This window comes from Gallinula chloropus, assembly GCF_964237585.1.
Source record: "Gallinula chloropus genome assembly, chromosome: 2".
Taxonomy (NCBI): domain Eukaryota; kingdom Metazoa; phylum Chordata; class Aves; order Gruiformes; family Rallidae; genus Gallinula; species Gallinula chloropus.
Window position 1 is genome coordinate 139,669,395 of NC_140086.1, and position 15,195 is coordinate 139,684,589.

Consider the following 15,195-nt stretch of genomic DNA (forward strand, 5'->3'; position numbering starts at 1 on the left):
TCCTCCTTATGTATAGTTCTAAAAAGTCATTGGTTGAGTATGGTAAAGGAACTATCAGTTTGCTAAAATTGCAGATGTAAATGAGGAATTTTCAGCTAAAAATTAATAACAAATCCAAATTCCTAGTCCTGTGCTTTTCAGTTGACCCCTATTTCTCTCGCTGACTTAAATAAAGCAGACTTCATTTTGTGACTGGGTTATTCAGAAGAGGGTACAGAAGAAGCATGACTCTCATTCAGAATGTAATCATATTCCTGATGGCCTTTGATGATCTTGATGAATTAAAAAAATAATAACATAGCTCAATTGAATGCAATTTTGCAAGATACTACAGTACAAAATGGTTTGGATTTGGTTTTTCTTTGGTCTTGAAGTGTCATATTCCATGGGAGATTTTAGCAGTATTTTTAGAAGGCCTTAGTCCCTTTTAGGAGCCTTTTTTTCCCCACCTACATGTTTGGAAGAAACTACATTCAGGAGCTACTGCTACTGACCTGCTTTTTCTGCTGTTCTGTGTTATTTTTTACCAATCAACTACGTATTCTGTTTCAGCTAAAAATACTTATAAATTCTACCAGCTGTACATGCTTGTATCATCCTGTTAATGGAATTTTTAGAGCAGGAGATTATTCAGTGATATAAATGGGAGAGCGGAAGATGCGACTGTCATCTAGTGGCCTTACTTAAATTCCCCAAATTCAAAATACGCTTTTCCTCACTGCCAACATGGGCTGTAATTATTTATCTTTGGAAAGAAGAGGCTTGGCCAACCATAGGCCCTGAAGCCTGGTCTGAATCTCATGCAAAGCTTTGGAAAATTTCAAATTTGCCGTGGTAAATACCCTATTGATGGAACATTTGGTATGGTATCACCTGGGAAGGAATGAGAATATGGGGTTAGGAGGGAAGTTGTGAAGGGAGATAGCCACAAGTAAGGTTGAAAAAGAAGATGTCAGGCTTAAAGGGTTTGGTTTAGGATGGTCTTGTTTGGTATTTTTTGTGGTAGCCCTGATAAAATCAGCAAGAGCATACTAATGAAATCTGGTAATGATGTTTCTTAGGATATCATAATTACAGAGAGTATCTTGGGAGAAGTATTTCCATGTAAAGTAGGGAGGTATTACTGTTACTGTTTAAGGCCCTGGTGAAGTCTCATTTGGGGTACTGTGAAGGCGTCTAATTAATTGTTCTATAGCTGGGCTAACGTTGAACTGCAGGAGGGGTAGAAGGAGATTAGGTGCACCACCAGAGGGCTCGAGATCCTTTTGCGCAAACAGATTTTGTTTACTTCAATAAAACAAAACCAGAGAGGAGATACAAGTGCTGTCTATAAATACATCAGGAAAGTACACATGAGGGATGAAGACCATTTAATTTGCAGGGCAGTGTGGACACAAGAGCAAACAAATACGTACTATTCATTAATAATTATATCAGGAAATTAGAAGGATGCTCTCATTACAGCAATCAAATTCTGAAACAGCTTTTCCATGGAATTAGTCGGAGCAAAAACATACCTGTTTTTAATATGGCATTTGATAAATTTATGAGGCCATTGTACAACAGAGCTTTCTGTAGTGGCAGGGAACTAGGCCCTATCATTTAGGACCTCTCTGTTCTGTGTTACCATGCCAATTCTTAGTACAGATAGCAGAACATTTTGTCCAGATTTATGGTTCACAGTATGGGAAGGACGTGTCAGTCCAATCTGAGCAGTAGGCGAGGTTCAGAAGTCCGTACATATGCAAAAGTTAGGTTGTGCTCCCATGACTTCTGTAAAGCATACTGCTTCATCATTGTATAGAAAATAAGAGAAAACAGGACACAAGCAAAAGAACTTTCAAGTGAGATGAAGAAAGCGCAGGGAAGTTGCAGATGTCAAGAAGTTTATCAGCAAAGTTCTTCAAAGATCAAGTCAAAGGCCCTGAGCTCTCCTTGGATACCAGAACAAGCGTACATCAGGTTGCCCCATGTTGACGTGCTTTGTTCTGCTTTTGCAGTGCATGCAGCCTGAATTCAGTGCTGTGGAGTCACTGCAGCTGAGAGCAGCGGGGTCTGTAGCTTGTCGGCCTAGCAAAGCCTTACATTCATTGTGCTGAACTTCCTTAGCACACAGCAGGAGGTCAGATTCAGCAATGGGTTATGTGTAGGCGGGTCCAGAGATGCCAGCAGAGTGTTAATTCAACTCGTGTAATTAATCCACAACTTGACCTCAAAAAAACCCAAAACTGGTCTATGTATGTTGTGAGTTGAAGGTGTAAAGTCCATTGACCAGATTTATTTCTGCACTGGGCGAGCTTTTGCCACCAACCTCATACCACCAGGGAATTAAGTAACAGTTCATTTGAAATGTGCCATTGTGAGTTTTCTGGAACCTTTTATAACTATACTTTTATAAGTAGATGATCAGACGTATGTGATGTTAAAAAATACTGAAACTGAATAAAGTTTGAGGATGTTTAAATGGTTTATTTTCTAAATACATTGCTTCAAAAATATGTCTGGTAACCTGAAGCGACACACTGTTTTGCCAGGGCAGCGCTGATTCTGTCTTTTTTTGCTTTTGTTTTGCTTGGGCTGTTTAATCACTAGTGGGTGTGCCATACTTGCACTTAAGTAACAGGGCTGTGAGCACTTTGCTGTCGAGCCTGGTCATAGAACATCACTGTAATTTCTTCAGACAGCGCTGATCAGTGATGCAGAGGGTGACTCAATTCTTTATCTTCCGTGAATCCTGTTGACGTAAGAGTGCAGATGTGTAGTCACAGAGATACCTGTAATTCAGTCATACAAAAGGCTGGTAGCGTTTTAAAGCTCTCCAAACTGATTTGTACTCGGCTGATGCATATTCTGAGTGTCGTGCCTCAGCTCCTGCTCTTTCTGTTCTTACGGTGTACATCACATACTTGTATGTGATCGCTTGAAAACTACAAGGGTGCTACTGCACCAAATCACAGGTTTGCCCCTGTTTCTTTTCTGTCATGCTATAAATCACTAGGTAGTGTGCTGTCATCAGCTCTAACAAGAAGCAGCCATCACAGCTCTTCCCACAATTTTAAAGCTTCCGGCAGCAGGGTTTTTCAAAAATTGGTACTTTATGTGCTGTTTTTCTCGGTCTAGAGAAGAACTGACTTCTGTGGAAATACTTTAAAATGAAGCTGAAATATTTTAGCTTTATTTTAAAGAAGAGTTGAAATAATAATAATTAAAAAAAACCCCACCCAAGTCTTATGTCTTTCTTTGCCTTTCAGGACATGCACACAGCAGTTCATTGCAGTGTTGGGAAGATGGCATACCCGTATTTGTGGTTGAAATAGATAACTGCATCAACATCCCCGGGGTCTGGATGTTCTTAACAGAAAAAAGGAAAAAAAGATACTTTTACAATTGTATTTTTAAAAAGGAGCTTAAAGAGATTTCCCCAACGTCAAGGTTATGTTCTTCAGTACAATAAAGTGCCGCTAGATGGAGGCACCTCAACTGCAGTAATAAAAACCTGAAGTAAACCAGTTCGAAAGTCATGCTATTGGAAAACTATTGATGTTGGAAGAATTTTGAGGGAAACACTTAAATTTGTGTTGCAGTTTTGTGAGGCTGTGCTGCTGAGATGGTTTCTTTAAGCAGCAGTTACAGTTTCCTGCCAGCCTAAACTATAAACAACGGGCAATTCAAGGCCAAAGTCACGTCCGGAGAGATGGTCACAACGCCTCTGAGAATCACATACAGGAGAAAACAACCTGGAAGCAGCTGCATTTTGCCACCGGAGATGGGAGCGAGAAGATGCAACAAGCTGTGCAGACACCAAGGCTGGAGAAGGGCAGGGGAGGAGGCGGCCCAGGTGCCGGAGAGAAAGATGCCCCTGCAGCCCGTGGAGAAACCCATGGAAAAGGCCGAGACCCCACCTGCAGCCCGTGGAGGGGCTCCACGCTGGATGGAGCAGGTGGAGACGTAGAGGAGATACTGTGACCCTACGTTGGAACAAGCCGCTGCCAGCACTTGCAGCCATGAGGAGAATCAGAGACACAGAGATGAGTGAGTGAGAGATTTGCACTGGAACAGGTTTGCTGGGGGAGGCTGGCAACCCAACAGAGGACTGGGACTGAGAGACATTGTGATTTATGACTGCCCGCCATGGCAGTGACCCGTGCCAGGGCAGCTGGTGAATAGATAAAGCCCTGGGGAAAGGATTCATGTTAGAGAAGTTCGTGGAGGACTGTCTCCTGTGGGTGAGACCCTACAGTGCAGCAGGGGGAGGGTGTGGAATGAATGCCCTCCCTCCACCCCAGCTGAGAAGGAAACCAACCTGCAAGGGACTGACCGAAGGCCCCATCTCCCAGTCCCTGCCCCCTGTGCTGCGAGCAGGGGGAAGAAGGGAGTGAAATCATGACTAGAGTGAAGTCTGCTAAGAAGGGAGCAGGGAGGGAGGTTAGAGGTGTTTTAAGATCTGAAAAAGGAAAACAGCTCATGAAGAAGTAACCGAGAACCCCATTTTGTCCCAGTCCCTGCCACCCTGTACTGCAAGTGGGGGGAAGAAGGGAGCGAGATCATGGCTAAAGGGAAGTCTGCGTAGAATGGAGGGGTGGGGGGAAGGTGCTACCGAGAACCCCATCTTCCCCAGTCCCTGCCCCCCCTGGACTGCGTGTGGGGGGGAAGAAGGGAGCAAAATCCTGACTAAAGTCTGCTAGAAGGGATGGTGGGGGGAAAGTGTTTTAAGATCTGGTTACATTTGTTTTTAAGATCTGGTTGTGTTCCCAACTCCGGTTTCTTTACTGTTCTTTGTAGTTGTAGTGTAGGGTAATAGAGTAGTTTCTCTCTTCTTCACTTTGTGTTGAGTCTGTTTTGCCCGCATCGTTAATGACAGAATGATCTCTAACTGTCCTTATTTTGACTCCTGAGCCTCTTCTCCCCTGTCCAGCTAAGAAGGGGGCATCTGGCCTCCAGCCAGGGCTATACCACCACAATTTGGTTATCAATTAAAATCTCAGAGTAACAGAAATAGCCACTCTTCTCATAAATATTATAAAACTTACTGTGTGAAATGGCTGTGCTGGAATCTGTGGGTTTACAGGTGCTCTGTGCTGCATCTTTGGAATTCTTGCTAAATTCCTGTGGAGTGGAGAACCCAATGCAGTTTTTCTCTAAATCCCATTTATATTTAGTTGCTGAAACAAATCTGCTTTCCTGAGTACATGGACAGGGTCTCTGTTTTTAAGGGCTTTTACCTAGAAGCCAAGCTTTCATGTAGAACCACAGAATCACAGGATGGTTTTGGCTGGAAAGGACCTGAAAGATCATCTAATTCCACCCTTCACTAGCCCAGGTTGCCTACAGCCCCATCCAACCTGGCCTTGAACACTGCCAGGGAGGGGACAGCTACAGCTTCTCTGGGCAGCCTGTACTAGGGCCTCATCATCCTCACAGGGAAGCATGTAGCTTGCAGGTACATTAGATTTTGTGAGGATGGTCACAGATTGACTTTCCTTCACCTTACCTGTTCTGAAATAGAAACTGTAGTAACAATACTTATGGAATAAACATGCTCAGTGTCTTCCTTCATGGTGCTTCCATCCTACAAAGTTCATGCAACATCCGGCAGGGTTATTGCTTGCCAATAATTTAGATCTCTGTCAATTCAAACTCATGGGTTCATCCTTGTTGCAGGTGGCATTCTCCCATAGGTGATGATGGCTCCGTGCTTGGCTGGCAAAGATGCATAATACCATAAAGGAAAGTGAAATAGGGCAGCCAGCTTCAGAACCCTTTTAGCTCAGGGAGGCCAATGTTTAGATGTCATAAAAGAATTTTCACATAAATAGATTCTCAAGAGAACATTGTTGATGACATGGCACTTTAAAAAGAGAATTTGTTGTTTGAAAGGATTTTCTTGAGAAAAATCTGTTCTGTCGCATTTTGACTGCTGCAGTTGTGTTCTGGGAATACCTCATTTTCAGATTAAAAATGATGAATTATTAACTTGATTAGAGAAAGCAAGAGCAGCTTGATGAAAAAGAATACATCCATGGGATGCAGAGCAGGGATTGCGGGCTGCCCTCGGTGGCTGTGGGACAGGGGACCGCTGTGCCCTGTGCTCCTACACCGAGGGGATTGAAGGGAACGAAATGACGACTTGATGCAGTGGCCAAGCAGCTGTGCAACTGCCCACTTGGTTACGAGCCTTTAAATCCCTTGGAAGTTTTACCTGTCCCACTGTGAGATAAGTTAAATTTTTAGTGCATAAAGCAAACAAAAAGAAGAAAAACGCTTCTTAAGTTGAAAACTCCCTGAAAGCTATTTTTGGTGCAACAGTATGAAGGGACTTTCTTCAAGGTAGGTTCCTTGTTCAGCCTTCCTAAAGCTTTACTCTCCTTGGTTATGAATGCTGCTTTAGAATTTCAAGCAGTCAATTTCAACATCTAACACGGCTTTAGCTCCTTTCAGTGATATATAGAGTTCAGAGATAAACTAACTCTATTCCAGTCTTCCAGGTGTTTTCTTCCATACAGCTCTGTAGGTTCAAACATGGCTTGGTTTTTTTTGAAACAAGATTTTGAAACTGGTGACATTGCTTAGCTGGGAAGGCTTCCAGGAGATAGCTTAGTTATTCTGCACGTAGTCACTTCTGAGCAGGTCTCTATTTGCCTTTAAGTACTGCATATGTTGTTTTCATGAAAGGCAGAAATTACTACATTTCCACTTGAAAGAACAGGCTGTTCCTCTCATGTTGTGCTCCACCAAAGCATGTTCTGAAACCCCAGCAGACCTGAATTTACTACCTGTTTGTCCAGCATTCCCACCAGCCATGCCTGCCTTTAGAAAGGGGGCTCCCTGGAAGTGTTACCAGTCTTACATGCTTCGGACGTCACAATTCTGGGTACGCTGTTTCTCATACCTGGTAGCATGCTGCCCAGAACAACGAAGTCCTGAGCTGTTGGTGATACTTCAATTCAAGAAAGAAGCAGCTGCAGTTTAGCTCCATCTCCTCTCCTCTCCTCTCCTCTCCTCTCCTCTCCTCTCCTCTCCTCTCCTCTCCTCTCCTCTCCTCTCCTCTCCTCTCCTCTCCTCTCCTCTCCTCTCCTCTCCTCTCCTCTCCTCTCCTCTCCTCTCCTCTCCTCTCCTCTCCTCTCCTCTCCTCTCCTCTCCTCTCCTCTCCTCTCCTCTCCTCTCCTCTCCTCTCCTCTCCTCTCCTCTCCTCTCCTCTCCTCTCCTCTCCTCTCCTCTCCTCTCCTCTCCTCTCCTCTCCTCTCCTCTCCTCTCCTCTCCTCTCCTCTCCTCCTCATCTCCCTCAGACAGCTCGGGCAACCTGCACAGAAGAGTTTCCGATGTCGAACTACAGACACAACCATGAGGAGAGCTGTTGGGTTTGTGCGTAGGTTCAGCGGGGTTTGATTTCCACACAGACCCTGATTGGCAGAGGGAGTTTCTGCTGTGTGCCAGGCACAGCATTTTGATTATACTTTTGAAACTTCGTGTCTTTCCTTGGAAGGAGTGAAGCTGTGAGTCCTGTGGTGCCTCAGGTGCCTGACCTTTGCTGTGAACCTTCAAGCAACCTTTACAAAGCAGCAGTTTCTGTGAGGCAGTCGACAGACCAGTGACAGCACCTGAGTTTTAAGTACCCCGTCGTACTGCTGGCAGTGGGCCACAGGGACTTTCAGCCCTTTCCTCTCAGCGAGAGCCATCTCCAGCCTTCAGTAGGTAAGGAGAACTAAAACCAACCTCCTTCCATGATATGCACTAGGAAAAGGGCTGGGGCATACCTTAAGGGACACTCTTTGGTTACAAACTCATCTCCCCTCGCACAGTGCTGAGCTGCACCTAGACAGCAGTGAAGTGGGGAGCTTCAGTGTTTCAGATCCAAGCCTGAAGCACAGAAGTGGGCACAGGGATCCTTAAACATTTCTGAGGTGTGATTGGAAACAGCATTTTGTTGCGTGTCCCCAGCTGTAGGAATTTGTGATGTAAAGAGAGGCAGCTACATACGGGGTTACAACAATATTGAACTGCAGCAGGTTAAAAAGAAGTGCAAAAGTGATTTGATTTTAATGAAGTTAGCTCTTGATGGTTTTACTTTGACAGACTTTGGATACACTCTTATGCCTTTTAAGGTGAGAGACACATGACCTTCCCTGAAAGCAAAAGTCTCCTTGCAGAGTTCAAAAAGCATGTATGCCATGCATGAGGAGTTCCCTCAAAAATAAACTGCATTTCAGGTATGAGCCAATCCCTTTGCCTTGGTGATGAAAGAGGTGGTTTCAGTGCACATGTCGAGAAATCTAAGCTTTAATTATGTCAGACAAGATACCTGCAATAACCCTCAGCCTTGTTGTTTGGGCAACCTGTCCAGAATTCAGCACAATAGATACCTAGAACGGGGTCCAGAAATCCTGCTTGATGAGTTCGGAGTTGCAAGGATTGAGGGAGAAATGGAATTTAGGGAAAGAAGTTTGTCCTTAGGAGCAGACTTTGCACTCGTAGATCATCTTCTCTCAAAGGATCTCAAGGCCTTTTACAAATTTTAATGCTCTGGGCTCCCTGACACCCTCATCAATTAAAACAGCGTTTGTAACCTCATCTTACTAGTAGGATGTAAAAGGTATTTTTGGGTCTGGCTTTGTTAATCCACAACATGTAGACACATGGAAAATCCACAGCAGCTGGAACAAAAAACCAAAAAATTTTTGGTTTTACACTTTAGTATCTGTTGAGACGTCACACCTGGCGTACTGTAAGAACACATATGGAAGAAATAACTAGAAATCTAAGTAAGAAACAGAGCTCATTTAAACATGAGCCTAGTTCCTTAGCACAGAAAATAACTGGCCAGAGACAAAACACCATAAAAGAAGTCTTTAACTGCTGGCACATCTGGGCTGTTGCTGGCTGGACAAGGTGGGATGTGAACTCCAGCGTGCAGTGTGGGTGCTGCCGCTGGCCTCTGGAGGGGATGTGGTCAAGTAAAAATGAAATGGCACAGAAAACCTCCCTGGCAGCCAAGTTACAGGGGATTTTAAAAAGTAATGTAACATCAAGCTCAACTCAGGGAGTTTCTACGAAAAGGGAACTGGAGTGGCAGATGCACCTTGTGCCTGTGAATTCTGGGCTGTAGGTCCCATTTCCGTTAGTTTGAAATGTTTATCTTGGGTGTTGTATGTTCCGGTGGGCTGGCAGGATTGTGGGTGGAAAGCTGGTGTGATAAAATGGGGAGAGCATTCACGTTACTGATTTTGAGAAAGATTTGCTATCCATGGTACTACTGTCCCCCTGAGAGCCCTCTGCCTCTCCCCTTCCCTCACCAAACATACCCGCCCACCCCTACAGACACAGGCTCTACAGGTGAGACCCCAGCCCAGGCTCAGCTGGCAGTGCCTGCTGCAGAAAGAGGTGGTGCTGCCACAGCCACAGCTCCCTCCCGCCCTTCCCACCCACCTGAGTTCATGCTGCTGCTGCTGCTGCTTTGCCAGTGTCAGAGTCACCCCTGTGCAGTGTAATCTCAGCATCCTCGGAGCATCCCAGAGCATCCCGCAGCTGCCCAGCACTTGCAGCCCTCTCAGGAATTCCTTTCTCTCCGAGTGCTGACTGTTGCTGTTTCAAGGCTACTGTTTTCCATCTCATCACAGAGACACTGTAAGTATAACTTCTGCTGCGGCTCTTTAGTTACTGCCTTTGTGAAACTCATCTGTTTTGTACTGAATTGTAAGAGTTACTGGTTCAAAGTCTTGGATGGGCTTGTGGTCTCTGCTCCCTTTCGAGGTGCAAGTGGACCCTTAGCATTTTAGATTTTAGCTGGATTAAAACATGAAATCAAAACAACTCAAAATGATGTCGGCTTCCTGGCTGCCCTTTCCCTAGTCTGTGGCTGGTTCTGTGTGGATCCAGGAATTGGGCTCGATGATCCTTATGGGTCCCTTCGAACTCAGGAGATTCTGTGATTCTATGAAATTGCTCATGTGTTCTTCCCCTGAATGCTGGTGCCCAGGGAGGTGGAAGTGAGGACAGAAGCATTTCCTTCCCTGCTTGTTTGCTGGAGCCAGTTTTCTAACAACTCAAGGTAGAGCAACTGTAATGCATGTTCATAAGCTCTCGGGATGCTGAGGCAGGTAGTTCTGTTGTGAGCAAAGGAGTTGTAGAAAGGATTCTGATGGGGGGTAGGGGGTAGTATGTGTCTGTCTCAGTCCTGAAGGTGAGGAAAGGAATACATGAGTTCAGGAACCTCGGGTGGCTGCCACAGTGTAATGGCACTTTCAGACTAGAAATCACCCCAGAGCCCCGAGGCCACAGCTAGAGGGGCAATTTCAGGCTGTCCTGTGTACTGACCCAGCTTGATGGAAACTCCATGGTGTCACCTCAACTTCTTACAGACAGTTCACATACATGCTGTATTATCTGTGGATCATCCCCTCTCTAGCTGCATTGCTAGGAGTTGCAGTTACCACTTTCAAGTTAACAATGTGAAGACATTGCAGACTGACTTGTCATATTGCTCGTGCCCACAGGTACTCTGAGTGGGAGAGCACACTTGGATTCTGGCCAAGTTCCCAGTAAAATTTGCACAGTTGCCCCAAAACCTTGCCTCCCACCTGCACAAAGCCTCACATCATTTTGTAACTGCATCTTACAGTCTGAATTGGCCAGGGGATTGGGAGCTGTGGGAACGAGCATGGCACCAAGTATTTGACACAGAATTGATTTAGGACACCAGAATAAAGGGCACTTTCTGAGAGTCTTGACTGTCATTATTAGTTTTCCTCTTTATATGCTCTCTTCCACTGCAGTTTACCTTGATAGGAGTAACATTTATCAGGTGTTTTAGTGGTGTTCTGTCTAAACCTGCTCCAAGTAGATGGCATATGCATCATAGGAAAAACGCAGCTTTCCCAGGAGGAATGCAAGCATACTAACGTGCAGCATTTGCAGCTCTCATTATGCCTCCTGTGCTATTACTCTTTCCAACTCCAGTTCTCCAGGCAGTTCCTGGTTTTTGCACACATGCTAGAAACAGTTGTGCCCAAAGTGCGCTGACTTCTCTAACGCGAGCCAGAAGGGTCGTGCCTTTTCCTGGCCCCGCAACAGCTGCCGAGTGAGTTCATAACCTGCCCGTGCTCACCCAGTGCAGTGCAACGCTCCGGTGTGCCGCTGCTTTGGTACCACCGTTCTGAGCTGGATGGCTCCACAGAAGACTGGCTGTTTATAACCCTGTTGCTTAGTTTGCAGTCATTTAAGATAGAATGCCTCTAGGAGACTTTCAGCATCTGCTCTGCTATTCTTCTGGTTTTACTGATGACATAAACACAGGATTTTAAAGGAAGAAGTTTTGAGCTCAAGGAGCAGTTCTGACACAGGCTACAATCATGTCAAGCTTTCTGCTTCAGGTTTTCCTGTTCTAAACAGCATTAACAATTTCTAGGTGCAAACCTAGCTCCAGCATTAGGATTTACTGACCAGTAGTCATTCCCATGGTTTGGTAAGAAATACTGGTTTAAGAGTAAAGTATTATGCAGAATGTCAAAGCATCTCTTGAGACATCCTTGAAAGTTATGTCAGAATGAACTACATAATGGCAGAATCACTGTGTTTTTTATGCACTTTCTTTCAGGTATCTTTGTGGAGCATGGAATTTGTATGGAAGAGAAGGTGGTACCTTCAGCTGGGCTGCATATTGACATTGAACATGGTTTATGCTAATCTAGACTATCAAAAAGAAACTCCTCCAAGCCTGGGTCAGATTGACCATCAGTGCTGGGAGGTGTCGTCCCATGGGCTGGTGGAAATGAAGAAACTCAAGGTAGCAGACACGGTTATTGCTCTCTGGGACTTCATGATGTTCCTAAAGGAATCCCCTAAGCCCAAGCACAACGAACTATTCAACGATTTAGCCCAGAACTTCTGGGATATGTATGTAGACTGTGTGCTCTCGAGATCCCATGGAATGGGCAGAAGACAGTTAATGTCTCCCAAATATTCTTCTGCATATTCACATAGAGCTTTAGAAGGTAACTACAGGGTATGGTGTAAGCCATACATACTAACATTAAACTGAACCACTGTTCCATCCTTGTCCTCCCTTGTTTAGAAAACCCAGTAGTCATTTCCAGTTCTCTGTCGCTACTTGCCAAAAGTATTTGCACCTTTGAATGGAGCTACTTTTGCAACCCATGGGTAAAAGGGTTGCCATAAGGCTACAACACTTAACATTAAGTGTGAAAAACATGGGGTGTGCATGTGGGCATGTGTGGAAAAGGCTGCTGCTGCATGCTGTGTCCCTGCACCCGTCTGAACAAAAGGTTTCCTGGATTTGGCCTTCAGAGTGACCTGTGGGGCATTGCCCTTCTGTGAGAGGGAAGCTCAGATCCCTGACTGCCTGAACCCTGTCCCTCCCAGTCCAACTATTGACACACAATGTGATCTCACGGTCACTGTGAATCATCAGTGACAAATCTTGGTGATTATGATCTGGGATGAGTCTGAACTGAGATCACAGAGGTGATTGGCTTTGTATCTTATCAGCCAGTCCTAGATCCGCATGCTTCCTTCCTCCTCGGCTATAAGACGTGTTTCTGATGTACCCTGTCAGATGTTTTAGGTTTCCAGACTGAACATGGAGATCAGCTCATCTTAGCATTCCTGACCATACTGCTTGGACAATAACTCTCTTTCGTCATCTTCCAGGGTCCGCTTTCACCAACTCGTTTTAGGCCACAATGGGAGAAAATGAAGATACCTCAGAGAGGCAACATCAGCATGAAGGAGCACAAAAGCACAGCAGATGGATACTGGAGACTCTTAGACAAATCAGTTGGCATGGTTCAGCATTTTTCTTCTCAGTGTGAAGTGCTTAATCACTGCTAAACTCAGATGAACGTGAGCTCCCACATGCTCACTTCTGCTTTCCTGCTCTGCAGTCTGCCGAGGTCGCCTTTTCCCCACTGCATGTGTGCATGCTTTTTTGGTTTGAATTAACACTTTTGTTCTCAGGTAAGCTTGTTAAGTGTTGTATTTTTGTAGAGGCTCATCTTTTCCAGTATTTATCTTTTTTAAAAGTTAATTTTGATGAAAACACAGTATATTTTTATACATTAAGCAATGGAGAAGATGTCAATAAACATTTTATACAGCATTTTGCACATACAATCAACTTTACTTTTAAGAATTGCAAAAAAGTGTGGCATCGACTAAAGGGAAGGATTATGCTCATTGTAACATCCTGTGCATTCTCAACATTGTATTTTATCACTGCTTAGTCTAGACTGTGGATTAATTAAAGTATTTTTCTATGCAGCAAGATCTGACTAGTAGTCATCTTCTTGTCTATCAACATTGCAAAGCCACTACCACCTTACAGTGTGAACAGTACTTCACACACGACTGCTCTTTATTTACACAATCATACAGGTAAATAAGGTGACACAATCCATCCCTGTCCTAGCAGGCAGCATCCCCCTTGAGAAGAGACCCACACATCACGTGGTCTGAAGGAGCGAGAGACTGGCTTGAGCACTGCCCCTGTTACCAGAAGCCATCCAGCATTTGCTAATTAGGGTTAGCTAATTCAGGGAGGTAACTACCTAGTTAATCCATTTTTCTGAAGCCCAGAGAACACGACAACAAAAACTCAGCAACGCTGGCTGTTCTCTGCTTTACTCCTTGGGTGACGCAGCTCATTCAGTCCCTGCTGTGTTCCAGCCTTTCATGACATATCGGACTGGTTTACTTATTGTAGGAAACAGTACTTACACAGTAACAGCATAGAAACCTTCATCAGGAACAAGAAATCCATCCCACATAATGCCTGGCTCACGTATAGTTTGTAAAATATCCAACAGTTCTTGCAGATCTGTAAATATTAATTTAGATAAATACAATATCAAGCTGCATCTTTTAAAATTTTTCTCCCACAGTATTCTGGAGAGGGTAAAAAAGCAGTGAGAAATTTCTCTTACCTATAAAGATCACTGAAAATTCCCGATACAAAGAATACTTTAAATACCCCTTTTGTTTTGAGTGAATGAGGGGAGTATACCACAGCCAAAGCCAGCAGTGTGAGGAATCGATACATCGTGGCAAACAGCTATTTGAGAGCCATCCTCGGATGTGGGCCAGCAAAGGCCAGTTTATAAAGCTGTGCACTGTACTGCCTTGGCAACAGATAAAGTGTTTCAACTGTCATAAAGTGTCATAAATAAATTCCCTTGTTCACACCCACAAATAATTTCATTCATCACTACAGAAGAGTAAAACCATAGCATTTTAACGGTAATGTTTCCTATATTAGTGAGCTTTTAATTGAGTGCTGTAGCAAGGTATCCTTATGTAGTTTTAAAAGCTCCCTTGTTCCTCAGGCTGTAAGTCTTTAATTTCATAGGAGACAAAGGTGCTTAACATCTAATACTACTGGCTCCAGAACCCATGACCTTACTGCTACTGCCCCCCTGCAGTGTAAGCCAAAGGGGCAGGTGACTCAACAACAGGAATGCAGCAACACAGGCAGTGGCAGCAAAGCAAATTCCAGGTGGAGGTGGACAGAGCCACAGAAAACCAGCTGGCTTCTCCGGGGTGTCTACAAGAGGGGTCAACACCAAAGGGGATTGCCTTTTCCTCCACCAGCACTCAGCACTCCCTCTCTCCATCCCTGGGCAACAGCAAGCACATTTTTCTTGTGATATGGGGCCATGGCTGGCTGAGAAATTCAAATGCTGTCTGTGCTGCAGTTAGCCTTCCTGTTGGCATTCACTCATGAAGTATAAATGTAAACATTTTGGGAAATTCTGTCCCCTCCCTTCTCCACCCTTTATTACAATTAACAAGAGCATTCGCTGCCTGTGAGGTCGGGGTGCCACCAGCAGCAGCACAGTGCAGGTGGGAGAGGAATGCCATGGTGCTCAGTTTCTGCCTGATTTAAAGTTTCTATGTAAGCATAAACTGATTTGTAATTAAAAGATCTTTTATACCCATACCTTGGCTACACTACTTCTGTAGCTTTTGCTCGGAAATTGGAAGGACTTACAGGAGTCCTGTGTGGCTTTTTGGGAAAAAAAATGGGCCAGAGCCTTGCTGCCAGTGGTAATGAGTCACCCACACATTCACATATATGCAAGTGCATAAAACCCCCTCTAAATGTCACAGTCTTTGTTCTCCCAGTCAAATATTTATTGTCTGGTTTTAATTGTGAAAGATGATGGGGCATACTTCTTGTGGCTCCAG